At 39.3% G+C, this 15,998-nt stretch overlaps 1 long non-coding RNA gene across 2 annotated transcripts in view; it reads right to left on the bottom strand.

Moving 5' to 3' along the window:
- Window positions 1–15,998, bottom strand: part of LOC121869413 — a 76,584-nt gene that overhangs the window by 33,635 nt on the left and 26,951 nt on the right. The gene's annotated exons all lie outside the window — the stretch shown is intronic.

Below are 15,998 nucleotides of genomic sequence, written 5' to 3'. Positions count from 1 at the left end.
ATGTGCTTCTAACTTTCTTATTAGTCTTTCGTGGGGGACTCTGTCGAAGGCTTTGCTAAAGTCGAGATATACCACATCATAATTGTGCCCCTCGTCCACCGAATCGAAAACTGATGAAAAGAATGTTAATAGATTAGTTAGACATGAACGCCCGCTTGTGAAGCCATGCTGGGAATCATTGATCAACTTGTGCTTCTCCAGGTGGTTTCAAATAGAGTTTGAAATGATTGCTTACAGTAATTTGCCTACAATTGATGTTAGACCGATTGGACGGTAGTTAGAGGATAGTGATCTATCCCCCTTCTTAAAATTCGGTATTACTTTCACTATCCTCCAGGATTCTGGTACTACACCTGTTTTTAAGGACATGTTAAACAACTTTGCTAAGGGCATACTAAGCTCTTCCTTACATTCCTTTAATACTCTGGCAAATATCTCATCGGGACCAGGTGACTTATTAGGCTTTAGTTTGTCTATTTGCTTACTAACATCGTTACTAGTCACTACTATCTCGCTTAATTTATTTTCTTCACTATCTCTGAATAGAGTCGGTGCCTCGGGTATCATATTTAAATTTTCGGTCAGGTCAGGATAGGTCAGATCCATCCACACTCAGTATTACACTGCTGTGTTTTTGTGCTTTTCCTTGGAGTACACTATAGGAACACTGTTTGGTAGTCAATCGTTCACTGATCACTTGAATGCTTTGCTGAATAAATCCCAGTGTAGTAAGGCTGGTAGGGCATTGGGATATAGCAGGGTGGGGGGGGGCAAACAGGCTCGGCCTGGCTGCTCAAACTGGGAGCGCCTTCAAGGCACATCTTGTCTCGCTGCTGGTTGACAAGTGTATATATGTATATGTATATATATATATATATATATATATATATATATATATATATATATATATATATATATATATATATATATATATATATATATATATATATATATATATATATATATATATATATATATACGTATATATATAGTATATATATATATATATATATATATATATATATATATATATATATATATATATATATATATATATATATATATATATATATATATATATATATATATATATATATATATATATTTCATGTAAATCCACAATGAAAACCTGGATAAGATAAATCTTGATAAAATCACACGGGAAAATGGAAACAACGGAGCACCTTAGCTTTCGTCTTTATTCAAGACATCTTCAGAGGCAACTGGATTACATGGACAGAGAGAGGCTTAAACATACAGGGTGACCTTAAAAACATGAAGTCAGGTCATAATGATGTCATCCACTAATCCACACACCAACACACACGTAGAGGAGCTTAAGAGAAGGGGGGTGACCTGACTAGTCACGTCACCCCCCTTCTCTTAAGCTCCTCATCATTATGACCTGACCTCATGTTTTTAAGGTCACCCTGTATATTTAATCCTCTCTCTGTCCATGTAATCCAGTTGCCTCTGAAGATGTCTTGAATAAAGACGAAAGCTAAGGTGCTCCGTTGTTTCCATTTTCCATTGTGGATTTATGAAATATATATATATATATATATATATATATATATATATATATATATATATATATATATATATATATATATATATATATATATATATATATCTATATATATATATACATATACATATATATATACATATACATATACATATACATATATATACATATACATATACATATATATATACATATACATATACATATATATATACATATACATATACATATACATATATATATATATATATATACTGTGTATATATATATATATATATATATATATATATATATATATATATATATATATATATATATATATATATATATATATATATATATCTGATCAGGGGTATGCTATAACGAATGGATCCTACTATGAATATTCCTATAACAAACAGTTTTACCTATAAAATTGAGAATGCTATAACGAACGAAACTCCTACAACGAACATTATTTATTTAATTTTTTTTTTACTAATTTATTGTTTTTTTATTACAAGTATTAATGATATTCTTTATTTCAGGGGTTTAGATGCATATTTATGCACTTTTTTACAAATTTTACAATTTTATATTGTATTTTTCAGTGTTAAGTGGTTGTATTTGGGGGCCTGGAACGGATTAATCCTATAACGAACGAATGCTATTACGAACAAGGTTCTAGAACCAATTAGATTCATTATAGCATACCCCACTGTATATATATATATATATATATATATATATATATATATATATATATATATATATATATATATATATATATATATATATATATATATATATATAAATATATATATATATATATATATATATATATATATATATATATATATATATATATATATATATATATATATATATATACAGTATATATATATACAGTGGGGTATGCTATAACGAACGGATTCTACTACGAATATTCCTATAACGAACGATTTTACCTATCAAATTGAGAATGCTATAACGAACGCAACTCCTACAACGAACGCGGATGAATACGGGACTATTTCGTCTGGCGCATGAATGTTGTTGTACCGCGGCTCACAGCAAGAGCGTCGGGCGCCATATTGGTTCATTGTGTAGTCAGTGCACCACTGAACTTGTTGAAATTTCGTCTTTTGATGTGGAAATTCGTGTTATTTTTATAACTATTTTGTTATACAAGTGTACAATTATAACACTGAATCGTCAAAAGCGAGTGAGAAAGCTAATAACCCTTAAAACTAAGAAAGAAATTATAAATAAACAGACAAAGTGCCTGTAAGACAGTCACTAAAGAGGGCTAGGAAGGATGACTCCTCTCCTTCCACCTCTTCTCCATAATTCTCTCCTTCCCCCTCCCCCTCTGCCTCCTGTCCTGCATGCCGAACAACACTAAGGTAAGATAAAGTACCGTATTTTTTACAATTTCCACAGAAATTTTTCAGTGTTAAGTGGTTGTATTTGGGGGCCTGGAACGGATTAATCCTATAACGAACGAATGCTATAACGAACGAGGTTCTAGAACCAATTAGATTCGTTATAGCATACCCCACTGTATATATATATATATATATACTGTATATATGCTGATAACCATAAAGAAACAAGAAAACACGAAGTTCCCAAGCTCTTTCATGTAATTCACATCTTCAGGGGGGTGTGTGTGTGTGTAGAAAACAGCATTGTGACCTAACCAAGCCCTTCGACTCGGTCAACAGGGCAGCCCTCTGGCGGACCCTCAGCCGTTTTCGTTGCCATTGTGAGGCAACTCCACGATAGCATGAACAGCAGTGTCCTGCACAATGGCACCCAGTCTGAGTTTTTCCCCATCCAAACAGGGGTTAAACAAGGGTGTGTAATGGCCCCTGTCTCATCAACAGAAGTATTATATAAATGGGTTATTTACTTCTGATTTATATTCAGATTCATCCCGTATAACTTTCCACTGGCTATAAGGTGACATGTTCAATACACGTGATAAGGTGTGCCCATGGGAAGCTGCGTCATACTATGCTGAGTAAAGGCATAAGTAGCCGGCTCCTGGCCACCTAATGCGGGCAGTAGTTTGATATCCTTGACTAGAGGAAGACGTTATTTGAAAGCCGCAGTGGATGGCTCCGTCTTCCCTCGAGGGAGAACAACGTACCAATTCCGTTCTCCCTCAATGGGTCACTACTCAGAGTCTCACTCACTACGTAATATCGAACAAACGTTGATTCACGTTTACTGTATTTACATAGACGCCGTCCATTTCTCACCACACTCATAAATAGTGGAACTTACGGTTGATCTACATTCAGGAATTATATATACATAATATTTTTCTAATAAAACAAGAAACTTCAATTGGGTTTCGTTACTAAAGCCCAAAATAATATATGTGAACCAACCTGGTTAACTTGGAATTAACCAGCCGTTTCATATAGGTTGCAGCGGGTGCGGGTACGAAAACGACATATGAGTCTACGTACCAAGGCGTCAGTGTTTTGTGAAGACAAGAAAAACAAACACCCTATAGTGACGCATTACAAACATTACCCGAGTGTTAAGAATATCCCGTATTGAGACGATAGTAAGTGCGTGCTTCTCATTCTGTCTATACAGCTGTTGTGGTTTTGCGATTGTTGATTGCAGTATTTCCGGTGTCATCAGACAGTCCCCCACATATATACTGGATTGCAGAAGATTTGACATTCAGTGGAGGCGACATCGTATCAGCGCATAGCCTAGTGGGAGGGAAGATTGATGTCACCCACACGCCTACACCCACCCCACAGATAGCAGCTGGATGGATCGTGTTTTCTATACAGATGTCCTAACTCTTGTATTAGGTATTTAAAGAGCATAAGCATCCTATACACAGTTGGTAAAGGTAGAGGAATTATGTTCTCCCCATTACTGTGGCATACTGGTTTAGAAGAATATATATATATATACATATATATACTGTCCAGTATATATATATACAGTATATATATATATATATATATATATATATATATATATATATATATATATATATATATATATATATATATATATATATATATATATATATATATATATATATATATATACATATATATATATATACTTAACTTAATATAGAATAGTCAATAGAGGGTCCCGTGTTAAGTGAAATCCGCGTTAAGTGAACAACAGAACATATGGGATTAATTCCAATAGAAACCGGCCCGACCCCCAAACTCCACTTTTTGAAGGCACATACCTATGTTGTAGTAAAAATAACATCTTAATTTTATGATGGTACATGCACACAATTAATACTTAAGAGAAATAGAGAAATACAGTCGCCAAGTTAATGTCCATTCAAATAATGGACTCAACTCCCTCCCCCTCTCACACTACACTGCCGGCTCTTCCCTCTCTGAGAAATTTTTGGGGAAAACCACTAAATTTTAATAAATAATACCTCAAACTAAAGTTAGGATAATACAATTGACATTGCTGGATTCCTTGTAAGACCAGGAATATTTTGAATATAAATGTCATATATTTTGCACAAAAGATAACATAGTTACCTAGAGAAAAATTTTTATCTAAAATTTGTATGTTTAATGCAAAATATATGATGTTTATATTCAAAATGATCACCAAATTATAAGAATTCCAGCAATGTAAATTATATTCTGACCGGGTAATTTGTATGAATTTTATGAGCTAAAACAAATATCTTCAGTTAATAAAAAAAAAAATAATCTTCACGACACTATCTGTCAATCAAAGTACCCCACCTTGCCTCCCCCCCTCTTCCAACCGCGCGGTCAGTCCCAACCCTCCCCCCCACCCCCCACCAATCCTCCCTTCAAGAGTTTTTAACATTTAGTATTAAATAATACCTCAGATTAAAGTTAGGATAATATAATTGACATTGCTGGATTCCTTGTAAGACCAGGAATATTTTGAATATAAATGTCATATATTTTGCACAAAAGATAACATAGTTACTCTGAGAAAAATTTTTATCTAAAATTTGTATGTCTAATGCAAAATATATGATGTTTATATTCAAAATGATCATCAAATTATAAGAATTCCAGCAATGTAAATTATATTCAGACCGGGTAATTTGTATGAATTTTATGAGCTAAAACAAATATCTTCAGTTAATAAAAAAAAAAAAATATTCTTCAAGGGGTAACAGATGGTCGGTCGGTCCCTCCCTCCCCCCACCCCCCACCAACCGTCCCAAGGAGATGTGTGGGAAAACCAGAATACTTAACTTTTTTGTAATAAATAATACCTCAAACTAAAGTTAGGATAATATAATTGACATTGCTGGATTCCTTGTAAGACCAGGAATATTTTGAATATAAATGTCATATATTTTGCACAAAAGATAACATAGTTACTCTGAGAAAAATTTTTATCTAAAATTTGTATGTCTAATGCAAAATATATGATGTTTATATTCAAAATGATCACCAAATTATAAGAATTCCAGCAATGTAAATTATATTCTGGCCGGGTAATTTGTATGAATTTTATGAGCTAAAACAGGCAGTCAGGCAGGGTGGCGGGTGGGGCAAATCTAAAAATAGCGTCTCGAGCCGGACACTCACCGCGTATATGTGGAAAAAATCCGTGTTAAGTGAAAGTTCAGCTCTGGCGAGGCACCGCGTGATAAAAACGCGTTAAGTGAAACCGCGTTAGGCGGGTAATACTGTAATATATATATATATATATATATATATATATGTATATATATATATATATATATATATATATATATATATATATATATATATATATATATATATATATATATATATATATATATATATATATATATATATACACACAGTAGTACCCCGCTTAACGCGGTCAATAGAACCCACAGGGTACCGTGTTAAGTGAAAACCGCGCTAAGTGAACAACAGAACATATGGGATTAATTCCAATAGAAACTGGCCCGACCCCCAAACTCCACTTTTTGACGACACACAATTATGTTGTAGTAAAAATTTTATCTTAACTTTATGATGGTATGAAAAAACAAGTAATATAGAAGAGGTTAGGTTAGGAAAAATAAAGGTTAAGTTAGGAAAAATAAAGGTTAGGTTAGGAAAACTAAAAGTTATGTTGAATACTTACGTTAGTAGAAGAGATGGGTCGGCGTACGGGGATGGAGGCTGGTTCCGAGGCAGAGGGCAGGATACTAGCCCTCAGGTGAGTCACCATCACTGTCACCCACACTTGTCATGGCCTCCCTGACAAATCCCTCAAAGTCATCTTCACTGTCTCTACCTCTGTCACTATCACTGGCTTGGGCTGGCTGTGGTGGGTTGCGGGCGAAGAACTCGGTTATGCTTTTTTGACAGCTGGTGTTAATGTTGTCTTGATACACTGTGATGTACGGCTCCATAGCCTGCACCAGCCGGGTATGGAAGACTTCATAGCGGTCATCGTCATTGTCGCAGGAAAGGAAGGACTTCATTTTCTCTGCACACTCCATGGCACCCTTAATATCACTGTGACTTAAACTGTGTTCTTCGGAGAATGACACACCTTCTTCCTCCTCTTCACTGACGTGATCTTCTTCCAACATCTCGTCGGCAGTCACTTCAGGATCTCTGATCACCTCCAGGATGTCTTCGTTGGTGGTCTCGGAGAAGCCTTCAGCTGTAATATTGAGCGCAGCTTCTCTGGCAAGGTCCACTGCTACTGCAACAGTCTGAACCTCACCAGTCACAGGTTCACTCCTCCTCTCAGCTGGTATGCCATGCAACACATGTCTCCATGCGTGACGAATCGTAGCAATAGACAGCTGACCCCATGCCTCCACCAAGAAGTCTACAGCTTGTTTGACGTTAAACTTCTTCCAAAATTGTTTGACGAGAACTTCTTGAGTCACCACCTCTTGTTCCTTGTCCTCATCGCTTTTACTCTCGCTGTTGGTGTCATCCAGCTTACGCAACTCAACCTTGGTGTTGGTAGAGTCGTTCAGGAGCTTGAACTTCTTTGCAGAGTACACAGCTTTCACATTGCAGATCAACTCCTGGTCCATGGGCTGGATTAATGACGTAGTGTTGGGAGGAAGGAAGACCACTTTTACGTTGGGGTGACGATCCATAAGTAGGGCCGAGTGTCCAGGTGCGTTGTCAAGGAGCAACAAAATGTTGAATGGAACATTCTGTTGCTCGCAGAATTTCTTCACGTCGGGAACAAAACAATCGTCAAACCAGAAGAGGGACAGAGAAGAGAACATCCACGCCTTACGTGTGGTTAGCCAGTGGACATTAAGCTTGTTCATGTCCATATTCTTGTAGGCGTGCGGCTTGCGGGCTGTGTGAATCACCGATAACTTTGGTTTACAGGTACCGGAGGCATTGGTGGTAAACAGGACGGTGATGCGTTCCTTCTGCATCTTCCGGCCCCGAATCTTGCTGGCATTCTTTACAACGAAGGTCTTGGAAGGTAGCTTTTTCCAGAAAAGACCAGATTCGTCCATGTTAAACACCTGGTCGTCAGTGTACTGTCCTTCCTCCATAACCTCACGTAAGAACGGAGGAAAATCTCTAGCCGCCACACGGTCAGCACTCGCTTCCTCACCACCAATGTTGATGTTGGTGATCTTGTTCCTCTTCTTAAACCTATGCAGCCAACCAGAGGAAGCAGTGAAGGGTTTGGGCTCTGCAATTCCTAGCTTACGTGACACTGCTGCGTATAGTTAACGTGCGTACTCCTGCACTGAGCGCGTGTCCATCGCCATGTTGCGTCGCGCCTGACGAATCAAATAACTCACCAGCAAACTTTCCACCTTTGCCAGCACCCTGTTCTGGCAATACTTGATCATTGAAGCACCTGCAGACTTTGTGATTTTCATGTGCTCTTTGATCTTGGCTGCATCCTTCTTGATAGTGCAAATCGTAGATTCGTTGACGCCATGCTGGCGCGCGAGATCAACTTGCCGTGTTCCTTTCTCCAAATCTTGAATGATCTGGTATTTCACTTCGTAGCTTAGACCACGGCGTGTCTTCTTGGGCTTAGGGCGGCTGGGTCCAGGTAAGGAAAGGTCTCTCTCTGGTGGCGGTGGTGGTCCGGCGGAAGCCATTTCACAAAACAATGGATTCACGTATACACGGAGTGGCCTGGAGGGATGAAACTGCCGCGGCTAGGTGAAGCGTCGTCTTTCCTCCCTCCCTCCCCCAGGTGGACACGTCATAATACTTTAAGCCAATTACAGCTAGCAGCAGAGGGGGGTAGGGATGCATGGCCAATCACAGTCCGATACGTCATATGACGTCAGTGATAACGCAACAGAGACATGCACTGCGCAACCTTACCGCGCGCGGCTTGCCCAGGCGGAGGGAGGAGGCGGGGGCAGGCGGGTGGGGCGAATCTAAAAATAGCGTCTCGAGCCGGACACTCGCCGCGTATACGTGGAAAAAACCCGCGTTAAGTGAAAGTTCGGCTCTGGCGAGGCACCGCGTATACGGTAAATCGCGCTAAGCGAAACCGCGTTAAGCAGGGTATTACTGTGTGTGTATATATATATATATATATATATATATATATATATATATATATATATATATATATATATATATATATATATATATATATATATATATATATATATATATATATATATATATATATATATATATATATATATATATATATATATATATATATATATATATATATATATATATATATATATATATATATATATATATATATATATATATATATATATTTATTTGTAAATATTATGTAATGTATGTACAGTAATCTTTTTCACTCAAATCCTAATGAAACACTATTGAATTAGAGTACTGTAGCTGGTTGAAGCAAGCTTATAAATTGAAAATACTTGCAGTGTGTTTAATATATTACAGTATGTTATAAATAAATAAATAAATAAATCGGTAAATCCATTTCAAGTAAATGAAACAATTGTATTAAAACACGACATTAGTTCAAGTTAAATAACAGACTTTTAAGCGAGTCACTAGTGTTTACACTACACAACCCGGTAACATTTGATGCCATTACTTGAAGTGAATTGGCTTTATTTTAAAAAACCAAGGATGTGTAAACAGCACTGGTCAATGGGATGGTTGGTAGAGGACTACTGGGTCAGTAAGCTCCCAATGGTAAGTGTCACATTTGGGGTACCGGTCTTATACAGCGAATAGGGCTCAAAAGCTACTTTTTAAATGGAAATTTTAGGGGCAGCCTTATACACCCCGTCGCCTTGTAGGCCGAGATATACGCTGGGAGGTGGCAGCGTGGTTACAAGCGTGATGTAGAGAGAGCTGGTTGGTGAGAATGCTCAGAGGAGGCCAAGCTTGTGGGTCGCCATGCTCGCCGTGGGGAGCGAGGGCCGCCAGGCAGCGGCGGAGGAGGTGGTGTTGCTTGCTGAGGATGTAGCTAGAAGAAGAGAGAGGTCACCACGAGGTCAGGTCTTAAATAGCGGAGGTAGGCGTGGCTTAGTAGTTGACCTCCATCATGTAAGGCGGCGCTGGTTGACCTAGACCACGAGGCATACACTGTGGAATTCGCGGGGTCGGCTACTCAGCGACAAACAGCGTTTATGGGGAGAAATCCACTACAATATGTGTTACATTTACGACTACAGGAAGATGAACTGTTACATACGCTACACGTTGAGTTTATGTCCATAACCAATACTGAGTTATTAAAAGTTGCTGAATTATGGCAACAATCCTGTGAGCTGAAGTGAACATTAGTTTCTGCAAATGATTCATTCACTGCCCAGGATGTGACAGGACGTGACTGCAGTTGTTGTGACTACTCATCAATCAACATCCTGTCAACAAAATTCTTTCGTGTTATTCGTGAGACACCCCCAGTTACCAGCACCCCCTAATAATGACAAATCTCCGGTTCTGAGAGATGGTCTCAGCATTCTGAGGTATGGTGTGGTGGATGACCTAGTGTAACCAGGAGCGGTAGTTTGCTGTACTCATGATTTTCATGAACATTGACCCAGTCACCGGACCTTGGAATCAGCTGTGAGTGACACACATAAGTCTACGGGAGTGCGGCAACAATTTCACATTTTCAAGAAATTCTAGAAAGGATTCTTCAATCAAGCCTACAACGAATAGGTAGTATCTAAGTATACAGTCAGTTCTGCTATAACGCGATAGTTGTGTTCTTGTAAAACATCGTGTTATAGAAATTCGCGTAATAGAAATAACAGGGCTTATGGAGAAAATAGGGTTAGGTGCAGATTACTACTCGAAATCGAAAAAAAAAATGTAGTTAGCCTAACACAAAGGATAGCACAGTCTAAATAAATGTTACATTCATATCTAATAATGAAATCATACAGTAAATGCAACACTTTACCTTGAAAAAATATGAATATAACTTGATGGGGGAGGTGATTTTGAGGTTGATAACATCAGCTCAAGGGTTATAGCCTTTCTTTACGATCATCACCGGAATGCGATCACCAGAACGCTTCTTAGACATATTCTTCTTTACCATATTCACAGTTAATACCACAAAATTGGAGAAATAGTAAGCAAAAATCGTGTTACAGCAAACAAGCGTTCGAGTTATACAAATATCGTTCCTCTATTCATAAATCACGTTAGAGCCAATTCGCGTTGTCAAAACACGCGTTATAGCAGAACTCACTGTACATTAAATCTATACACACATTTACATGTTCGGGGCATAACTCCACATTGATAGGACATCGATAGGTTATTGTCATTGTTGTAAGTGCTTACTTATTTTAATATATACTGACGTGAAATAATTCCCGGTATTTATTAGACATAGAAAATGTGGACATTTTCTTTTGATCCCAGGGAGGATAAGAATGTTCATAATTTTCAAACTACATATTTTAATGATGTCAAAGACACATCTTCTTAAAATAAAAATATGATAGTTCTACAAAAGTATCACAGACTGTAAATTTTCAGCCATGCCGTGTTGAACCCTTCACAACTCAGTACCATTGCTCTCCGCAAATTTAATGTTTCGTTGAAAGAGTCTTAAGCACCACACACTCATTCATCTAGCGTGATTACAGTAGCAAAAGTTGTACATTGCTAAGGTGCGTTCTTAAACGCGAAGTAGGCGAAGATTATTTCTGCCATGTTGCTTTTGATATTAGCAGTAATGTTTGTTTGAAATCATGTTTTATTTTCTGTTATAATAAGTCCGTGTCATCCAAGATGAAAATTGTTCATTACATTTTAACCCAAAAGGCACTAAAGTATAGGACCCCTGTAGTAGATAAAACCCCTACAGTAGTAGAATCCCCAGCTTAGTGTCTACACCTATGTTTATAACATGGTTAGGGTTGTATAGGATGTACTGTACTCTGTGAGCTTATTTAGGCATCACGGAACTTGGCCGGTGGTGACCGAGCGATGTAATGGCCCCTGTCTCATTAACAGAAGTATTATATAAATGGGCTATTTACATCTGATTTATATTCAGATTCACCCCCTGTAACTTTCCACTGGCTATGAAGTGACATGTTCAATGCACGTGATAAGGTGTGCCCATGGGAAGCTGCGTCATACTATGCTGAGCAAAGGCATAAGTAACCAGCTCCTGGCCACCTAAAGCGGGCAGTAGTTTGATATCCTTGACTAGAGGAAGAAGTTTATTTGAAAGCCGCAGTGGATGGCTCCGTCTTCCCTTAGAGGGAGAACAAGGTACCAATTCCGTTCTCCCTCAATGGGTCACTATTCAGAGTCTCACTCACTATATAATATCGAACGGACGTTGATTCACGTCTACTGTATTTACATAGACGCCGTCCCTTTCTCATCACACTCATAAATAGTGGAACTTACGGTTGATCTACACTCAGGACTTATATACATAATACTTTTCTAATAAACAAGAAATTTCAATTGGGTTTCGTTACTAAAGCCCAATATAATATATGTGAACCAACCTGGTTATTTGGGAATTAACCAACCGGTTCAGGTGTGTACTGGCACCAACTCTCTTTTCCATTTTCTTGGCTGCCTTCCTTACTGCATCCAGTGCCAATTTAGCCGGTGGTGGACATTGAGTACCGGATGAAAGATCTTTCAAATAAAGGCAACTCCATGCAGGAGCAAAGGTGTCGGCAGTTTCCATTACTGAACTTCAGTATGCAGACGACCTAACCCTTGTCACTCACACTGAACGCAACCTACAGGAGATTCTGAACACCTACGCAGATGCGTATGCACACTTCGGCCTTGAGATGAGTGTATATAAGACTCAGATTCTCTTTCAGCCTGTCCCTGGTTCAGCCAAGCCTACACCATCCATCCGTAACTACCCTCTCTAATGTTACCCACTTTCGGTATCTCGGCTACCATCTGTCTACCAATGCGGACATCGATGAAGAGATTCAACATTGGATCAGATGTGCATTTCAAGCCTTTGGCAGACTCTGTACCTGTGTTTTCAGCTGTAGGGAGCTGAAATTATCTACAAAGTTGCACGCACATCGAGCAGTAGTCCTCCCCACCCTGCTTTATGGCAGTGAGATATGGGACACATACAGGAGGCACCTTAAGGCACTTGAAACTTTCACCAACGTAGTTCACGTTCCAACCTCTGAGTTCACTGGGAAGACAAGACAACAAATGCCAGTATTCTCGTGACACCAACTGTAGGAGCATTGAGGCTACCATTATCCGTGAACAACTATGCTGGACTGGCCATGTTACCCGCATGGACGATAGGAGACTGCCAAAGCAGCTACTTTACAGTCACTTAACGAATAGCAAATGTAACGCCGTGGGCAACTGAAAAGGTATAAGGATAGTCTTAAGAAAACCCAGTGCCAAATCGACCGTCTCACCTGGGAGATGATATTCACAATCGTAGCGCTAAAAGGACCACACATGGTGTTAATACTTTCGAGTTAGCCCAACTTCATACTGAGGCAGACAGGCGCCAACGCCGGAAAGATGCTGCTGCCGCCCATCCCGCACTAGATGTAGCCCTCCACATGTGCAAAATCTGTGAACGACCCTGCAGGTCCTGTATCGGCCATTTTAGTCACCTCAGAATTCACCAATGCAGGTGACATCCTTAATAAGTCATATCATTGTATCATAGCTGGCTGATCGTTATACTCGTTTCTGATTGACGGCAAAGTAGTAGTAGTAGTAGTAGTAGTAGCTATCAGTGTCAAGTTCATTCCCAAACTAGTGAAACACCCTGACTTAACCCCAGCAGAAAGAACACTTCTTGCACTTCCACCAAGACTGGGAGGGATGGGACTAACTAATCCAGAGGAGATTGCTGACACTGAACATCAAAATTCACTTAAGCTCACGGCAGCCCTCACTGACTACATAATAGCCCAGAATGCAACAGGACACCAAGTAAATAAGATCCGTGGGTCCATTACAACAGATCGGCAGCACTGCCAAATGACATGTTGCAACAACTATTGCTGCAGGTTCCAGAAAATTTGACAAAAAAAGTAGCTATAGCGCAGGAGGTGGGCGCCGAACTGGTTAACTACGTACCGATAAGGGAATGGTTTCAGCCTTAACAAACAAGGATTTACAGATGCCATTGCTCTAAGGTACGGTTGGCCAGTAGATGGTTTGCCCTCCCAATGCGTGTGTGGCTCTTCCTATGATGGCGATCACGCCATGGTCTGCAAGAAGGAGGCTTCATATGCATGAGGCATGACGAGGTAAGGGATCTCACAGCAAATATGTTGGAGGAAATCTGCCGGGACGTCATGGTAGAACCGACCCTCCTTCCACTGGATGGCGAGATCTTCCAACACAGGACTTCAAACACATTTAACGAAGCCCGGTGGACGTCAGTGTCGAGGATTCTGGACGCGGGACAGCGAGCTTTCTTCACATCAGGATTTTGATCCCATGGCGCTTGTCACCGTAAACTAGCCTCGATGCTGCACATAGGAGGAACGAGAACGACAAGAGAAGGGCATATGGGGAGAGAATTCAAAATGTTGATCAAGGCAGTCACCCTCTAGTGTTCACAACCTCTGTGGGATGGGCCCAAGTGCAAGATGTTTCTACGCCAGACTCATGGAGTTGATCTCCAACAGAAGCAGCAGCCCGAAGTTATGTTACAGCCTGGATGAGATGTCGACTGTCCTTCTCTCCTTCGGTCGGCTTTGCTCTGCCTCAGGGAACGAGAGCTTCTGCCCCTACTCCGACAACTGCTGCAGATATTGACTATGAGGCTACAGTCACTGAATTCCCGCATAGATCTGCGGCTCAACTAATTTAACACAGATAGGATAGCTTCTATGTATTAGGATATTTAATATTAAGGTAAATAAATGGTGGCGAAGGTGTGGCTATTGGGGAGGCTGGAGGCCATTTAAAAAGTAGTAGTAGTAGTAGTAGTAGTAGTAGTGTGTGTGTGTGTGTGTGTGTGTGTGTGTGTGTGTGTGTGTGTGTGTGTGTGTGTGTGTGTGTGTGTGTGTGTGTGTGTGTGTGTGTGTGTGTGCTATTTTATGTTTTCTTCATTCAACATTTTCAGATTATCTAAAGAGTTGAGGAAACACGATTTCACACAATAGAGGATACGAACTCTGTATTTGATAACCAGCTAGCCAAGATGTTGTGCTACTCATGTAAGAAAAGATAGATAGATAGATAAATAGTTAGATATATAGATAGATAGATAGATAAATAGATAAATAGTTAGATAGATAGATAGATAGATGGATAGATAGATAGATACTGTATTATTATTATTATTATTATTATTAATCTCTCTCTCTCTCTCTCTCTCTCAGTTGTGAGTGACTTGGATACCCTGAGGGAGGTAGAGGAGGCCCTCAAACACGCCCATTCCTCAGTCGAGTCCCTCAAATCACTCATTGATGAGTTCGTGACCACCACTACAACCACCCCGTCAACTACTCGCCCAACAAAAACCCCAACAACAGAAATGACAACAAAACCCAACAAAAACAACAAAACCCCAACAACAAAACAACAAAAACCCCAACAACAAAAACAACAAACAAAAACAACAACAACAAAACCCCCAACAACAAAAACAACAACAAAGCCCCAACAACAAAAACAACAACAACAAAACCCCAACAACAAAAACAACAACAACAAAACCCCCAACAACAAAACAACAACAAAAAAACAACAACAACAAAGCCCCAACAACAAAAACAACAACAAAACCCACAACAACAAAAACAATGACGAAATAGGATACGACGGCCCAGACAGACAATGAGATACGACAACCAAGAAGACTGACGAGCAGCCAAGAGACCGACGAATAGGATACGACGATAGGGAGACCAGTGACAAAGGATACTGACCAATAGGGACCAGACGAGCCAATGGGATGCAGAGCCCGAATGGGAGACAAATGGAGCCAACAAGGATTCTGACCCGATAGGGACAAAATGACGTGGACAATGGGAATGAGATAGGATATGACGATAGAGACAATGACGTGGATTGACCAGTAAGGACAGAGCCAGAATGGGAACAAC

The sequence above is a fragment of the Homarus americanus genome, unplaced genomic scaffold (assembly GCF_018991925.1).
Source record: "Homarus americanus isolate GMGI-L3 unplaced genomic scaffold, GMGI_Hamer_2.0 scaffold32583, whole genome shotgun sequence".
Lineage (NCBI taxonomy): Eukaryota > Metazoa > Arthropoda > Malacostraca > Decapoda > Nephropidae > Homarus > Homarus americanus.
This window is presented reverse-complemented; position numbering and strand designations above follow the sequence as displayed.